Raw genomic sequence first — 17,432 nt, forward strand, 5'->3', positions numbered from 1 at the left:
AGAATCAGCCCCCCCAAATGTTTTATAGCCCCCCCGAAATGTGGCTTTAGTTGCGCCTCTGACGCATGCTCTATAATCAATACAACATCGCCTGTAGCAGTGTAAGGGATGAAGAGGTATTTTTCTATGGTTTCATGTTCCTATATTCTTCGTCTGGCTTAGCTTCTAATGTTTCTTTGAGTATTGTCTTGAAGCAATTTACTGATATTCCGTGAATAACTATTTTAGAGCGTCTTACTCCGCTAACTTTTTGGATGCTCCACCGTTTATGGCTATGTACTAATCCAGACTCTCCTGTAGAGTGGCTTTGTAAACTTCATTGTCCAAATGTATTATTTGTAGTTGCCAGGAGGAAATAGGAGTGAGTTGCTGCTCTATTGTTATTCAACTAATACTGGGTTTTTGTCCGATAATGTTTTACTTAAATATTCTGGTCTTTTTCATCACTCTATAGACATCTTGTAAACAGAGTATATATCATACTCTTGTACTATGCAGATGTTCCTGCACCATGTTTGCCCTTTTGAGCCTTCAGCACAGCCTTCCAGATAGCTTATTCTATCTTGTATTCGTGCCATTTTCTGTTTTAGATGTGCCACAGTAGGATGTAGCTTATGGAGGAAAGATTCAGCAGCTTATTTACAAGCCCCTTGCGTCGCTCCTGCTTCCCTTTTCCTAATGTTAAAAGTGACGCACCAGCGGCGCAAGGGGTAGTTAAGCCCCTCAGTTTCTTTTAAGCTTTGCTCAAGTTTGCTTTGGTCTTTCTTGAACAAGCAGACTTCAATGGCCTCTTTGTCGATTTTTTTCTGAAGTGTAGTCTTGGTGTTAGTTATAGCCGCAAGTATAAAATTCACCTTGCTTTCTGTGGTGTACGCCTCTGTGGAAGTCTCTGCACAACACATACGGTCTAGTACTGCCAAATCCCCCTCCCCCTTAATTCCAACAACCCTTGGGGTGGGTGCCCCTCCCAGCTCCCGCGTAGCTCGCTGCCCCTCTTCCCCCAAGGCAATCAATTTAAACACCACAGTTGTTTGGATTAGGGGCAGTAAACCCCGGCTGTATTTCATTACATAAAATAAGCAAAACATTAATAATTAATATTATTTTCAGTATATACAAAATATGCAGAAAGTCCATTACATTGATAGGTACAGTATGTCAATTGGCAAACCTTAACATTCTTCTAATAAATAGCCATTCCTATCGTAAGCTAAGCGATGAACAACAATATTCAGTCAGTCAGTCAATAAGTCTTTATTTCGACACAAGTCATAAAAGATATTACAGTAAAACAACAAGCAATTAAAACATACAACACTTCATACTTATTACATCCAAATGTCCTTAAAATCAAGTGAAAATTCATGGGTTAACTATTCAATCATGCTTTATACAGGGTGATCCAAACACACTCATTTAAAAAATAAATATAGTGTATCTTAAAAAGTTTTTATAAACCATTTAAAAACATTTACTTGATTAAAAATTGGTACTTTCTATTAAGAAAAAAGACAGGTTAGGACACTGCAGTCTATATTAGCTTCAGTTTGTCTCTACGTATGGTCCACATCCATTTTAGAAACTTTGCAAGAGCAATAACCATACTGTCGGAGCAGTCTGTTTTTAGAATCCTGAGTGCCACAGTGACACTATGGATACCTTTTTGTATACAAATAGGTTTATCCATTTGTGACGCAGAGCTTTATATACTGGACATATGAACAGAACATGTGCTAGAGTTTCGGATTGGGCTATACAAAAAAGAAACTGATGGTGATCCTTATTATTTGACCACTTACTTGTGAATGTGTTGATAGGAAGAGTTCCTATCCTATATTGATGAAAAAGTTTCCTATCATTGGGGATTATAATGAGGTCCCAATATCGCTCATATTCAGGGAAATGTTTAAGTTCCAAAAAGCCCTGGTTAGTGATGCATCAGTATGTGTTTGGAATTCCCTTTGGGTGATGTTAGCCCAATACATCTCTTTAAGAGCCTTCCGTGATGGGAAGATGTTTTCTGATGGATTTTCCCAGAGTTGCTCTATTCCCAAGGCTTTATATTGCGACTTGACCTGTTTAAACCATGATATTTTACCCCCTGTGTCCATGTTTCTGGTTTCTAGGAGCGCCGATGCATAGTGGGATAGTTCAGGCGTAATCCAAAGCCTCCTCCAGTATGCGACTGGTCGAAAGCTAGCTATGTCCTTAATTTTCTGACATCCCAGATTCATGTCCAACTGTGTTAATGGTGTTGATTTGGGAAGTTTAGTTATGCACCGCAAGAATTTATTTTGTGCATTTGTCAGAACGGAGACATCAGTGACCTTCATAGTTTTGCCCCATATAACATCGAAGCCCTGACTTTCGTGTCATATATTTTTAAGGCTGGGGCTATTGGTTGGGTAACTGATGATCTTAATTCTCTCAGTAGGACACCTGCTAGCTGTGCATGTTTTGCAGTCAAGTAAGTCATATGTGGCTTCCATTCCATCCTAGATCCCAGAGTAATGCCCAAGTAACTAAAGCAATCTGTCTGTACTTGTGAATGTGTTGATAGGAAGAGTTCCTATCCTATATTGATGAAAAAGTTTCCTATCATTGGGGATGGTAATGAGGTCCCAATATCGCTCGTATTCAGGGAAATGTTTAAGTTCCAAAAAATCCCTGGTTAGGGATGCATCAGTATGTGTTTGGAATTGCCTTTGGGTGATGTTAGCCCAATACATCTCTTTAAGAGCCTTCCGTGATGGGAAGATGTTTTCTGATGGATTTTCCCAGAGTTGCTCCATTCCCAAGGCTTTATATTGCGACTTGACCTGTTTAAACCATGATATTTTACCCCCTGTGTCCATGTTTCTGGTTTCTAGGAGCGCCGATGCATAGTGGGATAGTTCAGGCGTAATCCAAAGCCTCCTCCAGTATACGACTGGTCGAAAGCTAGCTATGTCCTTAATTTTCTTACATCCCAGATCCATGTACAACTGTGTTAATGGTGTTGATTTGGGAAGTTTAGTTATGCACCGCAAGAATTTATTTTGTGCATTTGTCAGAACGGAGACATCAGTGACCTTCATAGTTTTGCCCCATATAACATCGAAGCCCTGACTTTCGTGTCATATATTTTTAAGGCTGGGGCTATTGGTTGGGTAACTGATGATCTTAATTCTCTCAGTAGGACACCTGCTAGCTGTGCATGTTTTGCAGTCAAGTAAGTCATATGTGGCTTCCATTCCATCCTAGATCCCTGAGTAATGCCCAAGTAACTAAAGCAATCTGTCTGTTCTAAAAGCTCACCATTCATAAAAACTGTGCCCCTCACTTTCTTGTGTCTGTGCATTACCATGAATTTAGTTTTGGACACATTTATAATTAAGCCATGGCCTTTGCAAAAAGCCTCAAACCAGCCAATTGCTTTTTGAAGCCCTTCTTGCATTTTGGAGATTAGAAGGGTGTCGTCTGCGAACATTAACAGGGGTATTGGGAGGCCATTTTGTTTAGGTGCATCTGTATGAGCCTCCCTGAAGTATTCAGTAACCCTATTTATGTATAGCGTAAACAGAGTTGGTGCTAGGACGCACCCTTGTCTGACTCCCCTTTCAGTGTTAAATTTATCAGTGACCTGGCCCTGGTTACCCCACCTGACCTGTGCATAATTGTTTTTGTGGAATTTGATTAGGAGGGTGAGAAGTTCTTGTGGCATACCTTGATCGTGAAGCACTCGCCACAGCCTTGAGCGTGGAACTAGATCAAATGCCGATTTCAAATCGACAAAGGCTGTGTAAAGTGTGCCTCTCCCAAGGATAACCCACTTCCAATATATATTACAGAATCTAAAAACTTGGTCCATGGTGCTGGTAAAAGGACGAAAGCCTGCCTGTAGTGCGGACATAACCCCAGAATCGTCAACCCAATTCTGGATCCTGTGTAATACAAGCCTTGCCACCACCTTCTGAATGCATGCAATTAGGCTAATTGGCCTGTAGTTCGCAGGGTCTGCACGATCCCCTTTTTTGAAAATTGGGATAATTTCAGCTCCCCTCCAGACATCTGGTATCGGGGAGCCCCTGGAGATTGCGTTCGCCAGCAGTTCTATGTACGGCACCCATACCTCTCTGCAATGGAGAAAAAGATCTGCCGGAATCATATCCGGACCCGGGGCTCTTCCTCTCGGGATGGTGTTTAAGGCGTGTTCAACTTCACTCCGACTGAACATCAACGGGGCAGAGGCTACACAATTTATGATAGGATCCATACTTTCCCCACTCACCCGAACAGGGTTTGCAAACTGGGATTTAAAGTGTGATACCGATCGTTCGGGTGGGACTGAATTTTCTGGCTGTGACCTATAGGATCCCTTGCCCCATTTCACTGAGTTCCAGAATCCTGTCATATTTCTAGCCTTACATGCCTTGTATAGCTCTTTCCAATATTTGTTATCCCAGCTTTTTTTTGTTTCCTCCTGGGTCACTTTATAGTGACACCTCGCATCACATATAGAGAGCCTATCCTTTGTTTTCACGGCCATTGCTAGAGATTTATATGCAATTCTGCAGCTTTTGCCATACCATGACTCCTGTTTCCTTCTACTTTTACGCGGACGATCACTTTTTTGCTTTATAAAAAATTTACTACGGTTTAAAAAAAGGGTTGTGTGAATAGGGACCACCCTGGTCATAAAGTCATTACTAGACTTCATTGGCTCCCTATTAAGGAGCGAATTAAATGTAAGTCCCTCTGCTTTGCTCATCGAATCGCCCATGGCATTGGCCCAGGCTATCTACAAAGCCTTCTCTCAATACACCGCCCCATGAGATCTTCTGGAACGATGATGTTCAAACTCCACAAAATCACTAGAGCTAGGATGGGAGGATGTTCGTTCAGATACCTGGCTGCCAAGTGATGGAACGAACTCCTGCTCGAGCTTCGGATGGAACCCTCTGAAAATAGGTTCCAGGGAAAACTTAAAACTTTTCTCTTTCCCCGTGAATAACCTCTTCTCCTTTTCCCCGCTCCTTTCCAGCTCCCCCTTGCTCTTTCCTTTGAACTGATTTGCAGTATTTAGCGCGGGGACACACTGTTTTTGCGTAACCAGGCGCTTAAGAAATGGTTTTATTATTATTATTATTATTAGACATGCAACACTGTAACTCACTGGTTGCACTTCATACCATTTCTTCCATTTCTGGAAAGTATTTGCAGTTGTCAATGCATTCCGCCCATTTGAACTTTCTTGTATCGTTTGCAAGGACTATATCATTGGGTGTATCTATATCAAAGACCCCCATTTTAAAAAAAAGCTGGAACTCTAAGCTAAGAGGGTTATGTTCGCTCTCAATTCTTTTAATGATATTCATGTCCCGGATAGCCGACCAAAATTCCAGATTGACAAGAATGTAGTCAATCCTACTTGAACGTGTGCCATTGTTAAAAGTTGGACTTCCATCCTTATCCCCTTTGGTTCTACCATTCACTGCTCTGAACAACAATATTATCTTTCTGCGTATCCCTGTTAGAGCCTATGGCAAGGTCAAGGACTGGCCCCAGATCCAGATCAAGCTAGGACCCAACCTCCTACCTGAGTGACCGTGCGCAGGAGGTCCAGTTTGCCGGATGGATACCTCCGCCCGGGCACCCCTAAGCCCTCAACATTATCTTCATAAGGGGCCAGTGCAGTTATGCGTCCTTGCGCCCTTGAGTGCATGCGTATGCGGGGGTTGACCAACCAGCCTAGTGGAAGCGATACTTCCCTTCCCCCCGCACCCTTCCAGCCTACTGGATGCAACTGCCTCTGGAGTTCCATGAGAGACCAACTGTTCCCCCCTCGGCATCCCCATTTGACAACGGTAATGCCTTCTAAGGACCGTAAACTATGCTCACCAATCATGACCTTACGCCTGACCAAGGGAAAGGCATATAAAATATCACAACTGACATTTCATGAAAATTGAAGCAGTTCTAGCTGAGAAAAACACTTTCATTCACATAACTGAGAGAAAGACATCACACAACAGTCCAATGTATGACATTAACTCATCCTAAAGTGAATAAAGAGAACCATACAAATTACAGAGAAATTCTGCCTTAGGGGATGGTGAGCGGGGGAAAAAGATCCAATGGGGCCTCTGAGTGAGGCCCTGACATCCGAGATGAGGTGCAGCTGAGGAGTGGCGGAACGAGAGACTGCTCCCACCGTTCCTCAGCCTTTTAAAGACAGTTGTCGGCAAGCTGCTTCCGACCGGCTAGCCCAATGTTTTGGAAACATGTGAACCAGATGCGCGTGTAATGTAATGTAATATAAGGGACATTTCTACCACGCAACTTCCACTCCAAGGATAATCTTGGCGCTCACACAACTCAGATGGGGGAGTTGGAAGGGAAAGGGGTGTCCTGATTTCTACACAAACATTACACTAAGGTCCTACAAGTGGCATCAGGCAAAGAGAAAATCCAAGTTTTTAATGCCTTCCTGAAGGGGGCTTCTTGAGAGAAAGACTGCAAGGAAAAAGGAAGTTTGTTCCAGGCTCTAGTTCCCAGTACAAAAAGGGATTTGCCACCCTTTGTGGCCAGCTTGAAATGAGGTGGAGTGAGTAAGTTCTGGCTTGCAGATCTCAGACAGCGCGCTGGATGGTATCTTTTAAACCCGTTACATAAATAGGTTGGGCCTCGTTGATGGAATGCCCTAAAGGTGATTAAAAGAAGTTGAAACAAAATTCTTTTACCTATTGGCAGCCAATGGAGGGTGTTTAGAGCTGCTGAGGCTGACGACTTACGTGGGAAGGACGCAGTACAAGGCGGGCTGCCGCATTTTGGACCATCTGTAATTTGTGGAGAACGGTTTTGTTAGCTCCGACGTATAGTCCATTACAATAGTCCAGCTTAGAACTTATTAAGGCCACTGCGACTGTTTTCCTCGCCGATAGTGGGAGAAGATCAAAGAACTTCCTTAGTGCTTTTATGATCTGAAAGCACATGCCTGCTACTGCTACAGCCTGGGGTTTAAAGGATAAGTGGTTGTCAAATTTAATGCCCAAATTGCGGGCGGATGCAATTGTATTGGGGGGCACTTCAGCATCCGCTGGCCAGCATGCTGTTGGGGAAAAGAGATTGTGATTACCTATAGGTAAATGTAATGTAAATGTAAATGTATAGGCATTTATATAGCGCACTACTTACCCGGAGGGTCCCAAGGCGCTTCGACCGCTGCGAAACCCTTCCTGGCTTCCCTGAGAGATGGTCCCTTAATGGGTATCTCCAGGGTGAGACCAGGCATCCCCGGTGGTCTGGTGGGGCCGTTAGTGAAGATGAGGCAAGCTAATGCCCAGAGTTGCTGAGTGTGATCGCTGATCAGAGTGGGCACCGAGGCGAGAGAATTATCGAGTCCGCTGACCCTGGTCCAGAAACCTGCCGCGCCGGGAATCGAACCCTGGTCCCGGGCCGTCCTCTGCTCTCGGATCTGCCGCCTCTAACCAGTGAGCCACACTACTTCCGGCGTTGCACTTTAAATGGTTGTTGGACATCCATTTAAAAGTTGCTGCAAGGCAGTCCTTAGGATCTTCCTCGGCACCTGGCCGCTCCCTATCCAACACCAGTATCAGTTGGGTGTCGTCAGCGTATGAGATAGAACTGATCTTGAATGACGCGATCAGTTTCATCAGTGGTACCATATATAGGTTGAAGAGAACAGGGCTCAAACTAGAGCCCTGCGGTACCCCTGAGCTGACGGTTTTAGCCTCAGACTGATATGGGCCTAACACTGTTATTTAGCGTCTGTTGGTAAGGAAGTTCCTACACCAGGCCAACACCTGTCCTCCTACCCCTGCGGCAGCCAACCGGTCCACTAAGATGTTATGAGAGACCGTATCGAAGGTTGCCGACAGGTCAAGTAGGATAAGGACGGCCTTCTTTCCTTGATCCATTGCTGCCCTTAGTGTTTCTGCAGTGTATAGTAGGGCTGATTCGGTAGAGTGTTCTGACCGAAATCCTGACTGACTAGGATGGAGAACGGAAGATCTTCTGGTGGATCCCCACCAAGACCAGGAAGACCGTCACCCAGGCCCTCGTCACCAGCCGACTGGACTACGGCAACGCCCTCTACGCCGGTACCACCGCCAAGCTCCAGAAGAGACTCCAGCGGATCCAGAACGCCTCAGCCAGACTCATCCTCGACATCCCACGAACCAGCCACATCTCCGGACATCTGAGAGACCTGCACTGGCTCCCCGTCAACAAAAGAACCACCTTCCGCCTCCTCACCCACGCACACAAAGCCCTACACGACCAAGGCCCGAGCTACCTCAACAGCCGAATCAACTTCTACGCTCCCAAACGCCACCTCCGATCAGCCAACCACGCCCTCGCCGCCGTCCCCCGCATCCGAAGAGCGACTACAGGAGGAAGGTCCTTCTCCTACCTGGCCGCCAAGACCTGGAACTCCCTCCCAACCGACCTGCGCCTGACCCAAGACCACCTCTCCTTCAGGAAGAAGCTGAAGACCTGGCTGTTCGAGCAGTAGCGGCACCCCCCCACCCCCAGCGCCTTGAGACCCTACGGGTAGGTAGTGCGCTCTATAAATGTCATTGATTGATTGATTGATTGAGAACGTTATTCTTCTCCAAAAAGTTAGTCAGTTGACTGTTGACAAACTTTTCAGTCAGCTTGAATAAAATGGGTAACAAGGAAATCGGGCGTAGGTTGGAGAGGGTAGTAGGATCGGCAAGGGCCTTTTTTTGGAGCGGCTTAACAGCTGCAAGGTTCCAATCGTTAGGGATACTTGCCATGGCTAGAGAGGAATTGATGATCTTGTTAATCATTGGATTAACCATCTCTATTAGAAGATGCAACACCGGGGGAGGACAGGGATCAAAAGGGGAACCCGATTTGCTGGCTAAAATCGCTTTGGCAGTTTCCTCCAAGGATACTGGGGCGAAATCATCAAAGCAGGGGGAAGTTATCATCTTCACTATCTCTTCAACATTCATCGTTGCGGTAGCTCCCGATGGAAAGGTCTTCGTGATAGCCAGGATTTTATTATCGAAATAATCAGATATCGCGTTACAGAGGTCTTGCGATGGAGGAATCTCTTGCGATAGAGCTGAAGGATTCATGAAATCCTTAACAATCTTAAAGATTGCTTTTTGTTCCTGGCCTGCTGTAGATATGGCCTGTAGATAGTGTGTTTTTTTTGCTGATTTTATTCCTGCATGGTACTTCCGTCTCGCTGCTATATAGATGTTACGTGCGGCGGTGTCGTAATTTCGACGCCACCTCCGTTCCAGTGTTTTAACTTCGCCTAGTTCAAGCTTAAGGGTTGTTGAAAACCACGGGGCATTCTTTTTTGCCTTCCTGGGTTTAAGGTTCTCATTTCTGGATGGTTTTAGCAAAGTGCCCGCTCCAGCAATCCAGTCACAAAAGGTCTGATTGTCTGTGGAGGTACAATCGACTAGGACTGGTATACTAATCTTAAGTTTCTCAATAATGTCAGGTCTGCTGGCTAGTGACTTCCAGTCCGGAATGGTTTTAGTATGAAGTTTATCGTTACACTTTGAGGGGTTTATAGTGGGTTTCAAAATCCCAGCTATGTTAAATGGAATTAAAAAATGATCTGTCCATACCTGAGGACAAGGGGTTTAGCTGTCAGGCTAGGGTAATTGGAACAGATACAATCTAATAAATGTCCTGCCTGGTGGGTAGGTTCCCGGTTCACAAGAGTAAGGCCCAACACTTCGATTGTGTCCAAAAAACAGCTAACCCCAGGATCATTTGGGGACTCAAGATGCAAGTTGAGATCACCCAGTACAGAAAAATTAGAAAACCTGAGTGTTAAATCACTCAGCACATCGCCTACAGAGTCCAGAAATTTTGAGGGAGGGCCCGGGGGGCGATAGATCAGAACCCCAGAGAAAACAAAGGAATCATGGATTGCCAAGGAGAATGCTAGTGCTTCTGCCTCTTTTATTTCCGTCAGTTCTTGAGTGGAACATTTAAAGATGTTTCGATAGATAATTGCAAGGCCTCCTCCCCGTTGTTCATGTCTATCCAAACGCTGGATAAGGAAGTCATGAGGCAGGGCTATAGCTAGGGCGGGATTACACCATGGCTTTAGCCATGTTTCTGTGACCAAAAGCCAGTCCAGCTGTGATTCAGTGATGAGGTCATAAATGTTCTGAGCATTTTTCGCTAAGGAGCGTGCATTGATTAAACCACCCCACACTAGAATAGCGTCTGTGGGTGTCTCTGTAGAAAGTTCAGGACTTAATGTCTTGTGACAATGGGCACAGCAAACAGGGCCATGCCAACTTTGCGGAAGTATAGAACAATTACAAGGTACTTGGGGCCCTTGAAAAGATAACAAAAAGTCACGTGACATACCTGGCTCTAGGAATTACGAGTAAGCAGTAAAAAGTTGCTCAGAGTCTCCCGCCTCTCACGCCTCCTTAGCGCTGACGGGCGCAGACGGGCAGACTCTGGCTTGACTCAGGCGCGAGTCAGGCGCTTCCGCTGCGCGTCACCGCTGCGCGGGAGGTGTGAGCATTACGTATAGGCTCACCTGATGTCCAATCTGAGCACTAGAGCGCTCAGGCAAGTGGCACGATCAAAGTCCCAAACACACCCAAGATGGCGGCAAGGCGCCTCGAGTGGCAGTGAGATAAACAGTGTAATCCGCTCTACAAGCGGTGGGGGCACAATTACAATGCAGGTATGTGGGCGCAATAGTAAGTTTTAAAATCAGGGGCTAAGAACACAAAATATAACCAAGATGACAAAAGCGGAATTATTTAAAATTGAAATAGCGCTGCACACCTAGTCACACGCTAGCAATAACACGCGTTCTGAAACAAGGCACACCTTTCCCAAAGTCGGGCAACTCAAGGTGCTCGCTTTAAGTATAGGCTCTTCCGGTTCACGCTGCCTCCAGCCAATCAGTGATGGTGAAAGGAGTCTGGGTGCGCTGTGTCACTGCTGTATGCAGCGCCGCCCAGCCTCCCACCGGATGTGGGGGACCCAGATCCAAATCCAGATCAAGCTAGGTCCCAACCTCCTACCGGAGTGACTTTGCGCAGGGGGCCAAGTTTGCCAGACTAATACCTCCCCCCGGGCACCCCCTACACCCTCAACATTATCTCCATAAGGGGTCTGTGCAGTTATGCGTCCTTGCGCCCTTGAGCGCATGCGTGTGCGGGGGTTGGCCAACCAGCCTAGTGGAAGCAAGACTTCCCTTCCCCGGCACCCTTCAAGCATACCCTGCGTAACTGCCCCTGGAGTTCTATGAGAGACCATCTGTCCCCCCCTCGGGCATCCCCATTTGACAATTGTGATGCCTGGTAAGAACTGTAAACTATGCCTACCAATTATGACCTTACGGCCACAGGCCAGTATAGTTGCCTGACTATCTGGCCTCCCCCCTGTTTACTAGGAGGTCATGCTGTGTTCTTTGTCCTTTCTAACCATGCCAGTATATTTTCTATGAATACCTAGACTCGAAAGGTGTACGCCATCCTGTAGAAAAAATTGTTCAGCCCTGATGCACCCATGCCCTATTTACCACAACTTCAGGGTCCTGAACAATTTATCCAACCTATTGTTAATCCATTTTACTGAGTGATTGAAGGCCCACATGGACTCACCTCCTCTCCATTGGAATTCAGGAATCATGTGCAACCACACTATCAGTGCCTCGGGGCACCTTTTCGCCCTTCCTACCTAGGTGAACCAGGTCATTACCTTCTAAATGCAAAATAAAAACCGCAAGGGGTACCTGATTCTGGCCCAGCGCGCGGGTCACCAGATTCCTGAATTGGGCAAAACGTTGCTCACCCTATCCGTAGCAAGAGATTTTTGCACCTGCCTGCCGTGCCCTAAACTCGTAGGTACCTGTAAGAAAGAACCATTGTAATCTGTTAACATACGAATGGCCATCAATCCAGACAACCTTTTCTGCATGCTCCTAGGCATGAACCTGTTCTGCAACGTGTTTTGAGGGACGAGGATCTATTGCCCGCTTTCTTCCAGCGTGACAGTTTGTCGCAACCGATGAGGGATGATGTATCGCTGCATGCTTCCCCCTTGCGGGACATGTCGTAGGAACTGCAAATCAACCCATAAAGAGAAAAACAACCATCAGACCAAATCCTCCACAAATCTAGAGCATATGCAGGCGCACATAGCGTTTATAACAATCTGAGGACCACCTACCAATCCTCAGCACCTCACTTCCAGTAAACCCCTTAGCTGCGGCTTCAGTGGTGTCCCCTATCCTAAAAGAGTGGGTCCCAAAACTGCCTGGATCTAAACCGGCCTTCTTCAAGGCTATACCCAAGACCCTTGTGAACTGGAATGTAGTGAGCGGTGTCCCGTCTGCGTGATCAGTAATGGCCCCCACACCCTCTGCCTGTGTGCCAGGAATGCTTCCAGCCTGGCGATGGAGCAGCAAGTGCTTCCGTTTACCATTCACAACACCATTCACAACACTACCCCTTCCCCCCTGCCTTTTTGATCAGTTTTGGACCTGGATATTGATATTAATAAGGAGACGCCTTGTATCTGTACATGTCCAAACTGAAGTCCCCCCCAGCCAGTCCCTTTTATTTTTTGCCACCAGCTCCTCAATCCTGAATGCGCAGTAAAATGCTAAGGAAAAGGCAGCCTGAAACAAAAGTGTTTCATCTGCAGGGTTACACACTGCAGGACATCCAGCAGTGTGGCCAACATTTGGACCTCTACTGGTCGCCTTACATCCACTTGGACCCGTGTAGGCGCTGCCACCCTTTTAAAGCTTTCTGCACTATAAAAGAGCCGGTAGGATCCCCTTTGTCCTTTGCCTTTTTCAAAAAAAGAAATGGCTGCAATATGCCGCCTTACTTATGATACTGAGCGCCCTTGTCTTTCATTTCTCTCATATAGGTGACAACTGCCCCAGTATCATGCCATGTCTCCTCCCATCTTTTCCCCATGAAATAGCAATAAGCCCCAAAAGCCCCTTCATATGCCCTCCTGGTCCTAGGGGCTAGGCTAGCTGCCACAAGGTCCGATAATTGGGGGCACCAAGCTGCCAAAGCTGTTCTTTGAAAGGAGGTGGGTCCTTTGCAGCTTCTGGGTGATGAGACCTGAATACCTGCATCTTAAAGCGAGAGAGTGCATCAGCGGCATGATTCAATACTCCTGGCACATGTTTTGCCCTAAACAGCAGATTCATTTGCATGCACAGCAGTATTATCTCTTTCAAGAGATGCAGGATCATCTTACACTTTGCAGTTTGATTATCGATACACTCCACTAATGACATTTTATCTGACCAGAACACCACAGAATGGTTTTTCAGTTGTTCTGACCAGAAGACCAATGCCACCAGAATGGGAAACAGTTCTAGGAAGCCTATGTTACTTGTGAGCTCCGCATCTTCCCACCATGCTGACAAGCGTTGTACAACCCATCCTGGACCTAGAAGGGTGTCAAAACCATTTCTACCTGCTGCGTCAGTCATCAGCCCTATCTCAGGACTGGACGTGGGAGGGCTGGGCCACATTACCCTACTGTTGAAGTCACGCAGAAATGCCCTCTAAATCCACATGTCCTGCCTAACCTCACTGGATAGTCTGGTGTGGTGGTGCTTTTCCTTGAGCCCTGACATAGCCTGTGCGATGGTGCGCAAGAATGGGCGCACCATTGGAATGATCTTCAATGCAAAGTTTAATTGTCCCACCACCTATGTAGCTTATCTGTGTGACCTTCTCCTTCCTCAAGCACTGTTCCACAGCAGACCTGAAAGCCGTGATTTTTTCCTGCAGCAGCCGTGACACACCCTGTACCGAATCCAATTGTATTCCTAAAAATTCAATCTCAGTGCTTGGCCCCACTGTCATACCTTGCGCCAAACAGGCCCGGACTGGCCGTTGCGGGCACCGGGCCATCCCCCGGTGGGCCGCATGGTTGGGGGCCGGGTTTTGGCCCCTGGGGGCCATTTTTGTTACAGGGCCGTTTTTGCAGCTATGCTGCAAAAACAGCCCTGTAACAAAAACGGCTGAAAACTGGCCCTGGCACAGAGCGTGGTCGCGCCCCCCTCCCCCTCCTCCTCCTGGAGGGGGGTGGGGGGGCCGGCCGAGCACTTTGCCAGGGCCGGTTCTGGTTCCCAGTCCGGCCCTGGCGCCAAAGGCACACCAAGGTTCTGCATGAGCGCACAGAACCTCTGTAATGCCCACTCGCAATCCTGAGAACCTGCTGCTCCTAAAAGAGAAGGCCATCTAGGTAGAGCAATACCAATAGGTACCCCTTCGCTCGCCTGAGAACCCACTCCAAGAAAAAGATGAATCTCTGAAAGGCACAGGAAGCAGAGCAAACTATAGGCATGCACTTGTCCACGTAATATTTCCCCCTGAATTTGGAAACTCAACAGATAGAAATCCAGTGAGTGTACCGGCAGCAGGAGGAAGGCTAACTCAATCTCCGATTTTGCCAACAATGCGCCCAGTCCCAAACCCCTAAGCATCTCCACTGCTTGATCAAAGGATGCATACCCAACACTGCACAGGCCCCCATCAATGGCATCGTTCAGTGACTGGCCCCTGGGGGTCAAAAGATTGTGAATCAATTGAAATTCCCCTTACTCTTTTTTGGGAACCACCCCCAGTGGGGAGCACACAAGATTTTGCAGTGGCAAACCATCAAATGGACCTGCTACTCTGCCCAGCGTACCTCTTTCTCAATTTTTGCTGCAGAAACTCCCTCCTTGACCCTGACCGATAGTTGATTCTGGCAATGTGACACCCTGATGTAACCGGTCGCTAGGATCCTAAAACCGTCCATCAAAATTCTAGCAGACTTGGGGCAGTTGTAACTGTTTAACCATGGTATCAGAGCACTTGTTATGATGGGAGACCAGGCCTTAGCTAGGGAAACACTCTCACTCTTGTTTATTGCTTCCCCTGTCCTTTATTTTCTTAAAGCACTTGGACTCTGGGTGAGAGGCGTTGCCACAGAATGAACATGCATGCTTGAATTTACATGTGCCAGCTGCTCTGGTGCATGTGCGCCTATTAAAATCCCAAGTTATCTGGGGGGCCTGCGAGAAAGGACTGACCCCGAGAGCCGTCTTGGGACTGACCCCAGGGGCTGTCATGGGACCCACCTCTGAAATGTTTTAAATGCATAATCATGTCAATTTGATTCCAACCGAGGGCAGGATCAAATGCTTTAGCTCTTCTTTTTTTCTGTTTGAAAAGCTTTATTTTGCATATTAATAATAACAAATGACATCAGCAGAGAAATAGAAGGCAAACAAGGCAAGAAGAAATCTATGACAATTCTAATGTCAAATTAAGGAATAAAAGCATTTTTTCATTTTGAAGGAAGAAGGGAGGGAAGAGGGGAAGGAATGATAAAAAAAATATGTATATGTTACAACAAGGCAATTTTATAAAAGAAAAGTAGCAGCAGAAGGAGAATAAAATAATCAACAGTAAAAAGGTATTCAAAAGTATGCAGAACAGCAATAAGCAAATCTATACTACAGCAATGAAGTACACAAGCAGGAGAGAGCATATTCCTCAAGGCGGCTTAAAGTTTTCGGAATTGACTAGAGTAGGTGGCTTTTGAGCCAAGCAATCTAGATATGAGGTAAGAGGTAACCAATACAATTCTACATTACGAAGGGGTTTAGAGGAAGAAGCAAAGGAGACATCTAATCTATGAAAATGACATAAATAGTTCCACCAATGACGTATGGAAACATTAGCTAGGGATTTCCAATTGGAGGCAATATGTTGAAATGCAAGTGCAATCATCAGGTCAAATAGACCTGTTGAGTGTGAGGAGAGAGTTGGAGAATCTGAAAGAGTACCAAGAAAAAGGAGAGGAGGTGAGTGTGGGATGGTAAGTGAGAAATCCTTGGAGATATAAGACCAAACGTGTGCCCTACAAGTGGAAACTGTGGGACAGAAAAAAGAACATGTGCAGAAGGTCAGCATCGGGTGTATTACAGGTCCAGCAGTTAGAGGTAGAGGAGGAAGAGACGCGAGAGAGAGAAAGAGGGGAGAGATAGAGTCTGTGATAAAGGAAGAACAGAGATTGAGTAAAGAAGCTGATCGTGATACTTTCAAGATTTTGGACCAAACTTTATCCCAGAGGGAAATAGGCCAAGTACATCCCAGGTCCCTCTCCCAGGACAACTCCACTTTGGATTTGATTCTATCTGGATTAGGGGAAGAGAAGAATTTATAAATGAGAGACGCTTTAGGAATAGTAGTGAGAAGAGCAAGAAGAGGAGGAGGAGGAATAGCGAGAAGCGTAGAGGAAGGAAGGGAATAATAACGATCAAGTATAACCTCCATAAGAAAAGTGTATTTCTGTAAAAAAGAACGGGGACAGTGGAATTGAAGTTGAAAAAAAGGAAAGGAGCAAGGAGAAACACCATCAAAAAGTTGATGAACCCAGATTAACCTTTAAGCCTCCAAGAAGACCAAGAAATAGGCAGGGATGTGGAATTCATATCGCCCGACGCCCGAGACATGTTGGTTTCTGTCAAGGACAAGAAGATTTAATGTGTATTTTGCCCGATGGACAACTAGATATTTACTAACCATAAACAGGATAAAGCTCTGGTGCTCACAGCGAGTCACAAAGGCATAATGAAATGCAATCACCATGGGAAAAGTATCACGACCTGTAATAGACTAGAAGCCCAATATTCTAGCCTGGTATTGGCCATAGAAATATTTAAACCCATTATGCAGGAACCTGCATTCTTACTGCAAGGGTGTGTTTAGGGCCACACAATGTGTTGCTATTGGCCGCGAGGCGCCACACTCTGTTTGTGAGGCAGTGAAGGAGGGAAAAGACAATGCAGTTTCATAGAATACATCTTCAGAAGCAGCTGGTAAGAGGTTGGGGAGCTCGAAGGGCTTCGCGCCACACCGAATCTCTCTGCTCTCCCCTGGAATGTTTATGACCAAGTCTCCTGCTGGCCTCTCTTGTGACAGCTTGTTCCTCCTGGTTCTGACGTCTGTGCCCCTGCCCGGGCTATTAGTTCCCCCAGGGCCTCTGATACCTGCCCCCGTTCATCCTTCTGTTTGTGTTTTCTCCCAATCGGCCTCCAATATCTGCCCCAGGCCTGCTGGAGGTGTTTCTCTCTTTCCCTCCCCATCAGGCTTTCTATGATCATGGCTTGTGTCACATAATGCTCTTGCACTCATTCTTTCCCCTCAAACCAACGCCCTCACATATTTGCTCCATCCAGGCTTATGATGTCCAATATTCAGACACCATATTTCCCAGATCGATTTATTTATTTACATTTATGTACTTGGGGGCCTAGGATTGTGTGAGGGGCCTAGTTTTGTGTGCTAGGGTATATGAAGAGAGTCACTGCAGCACAGTGTCACTCACAAACCGTCTTTGGAAAGCTATTCATTTTCTTTGCAAGTGCCAAAATGAGTGAA

General features: G+C 46.2%; 1 protein-coding gene across 2 annotated transcripts in view; it reads left to right on the forward strand.

The window, feature by feature from the left end:
• Nucleotides 1-17,432, forward strand: part of LOC147712432 (uncharacterized) — a 191,646-nt gene that overhangs the window by 80,215 nt on the left and 93,999 nt on the right. The gene's annotated exons all lie outside the window — the stretch shown is intronic.

The sequence above is a fragment of the Lissotriton vulgaris genome, chromosome 5 (genome assembly GCF_964263255.1).
Source record: "Lissotriton vulgaris chromosome 5, aLisVul1.2, whole genome shotgun sequence".
Lineage (NCBI taxonomy): Eukaryota > Metazoa > Chordata > Amphibia > Caudata > Salamandridae > Lissotriton > Lissotriton vulgaris.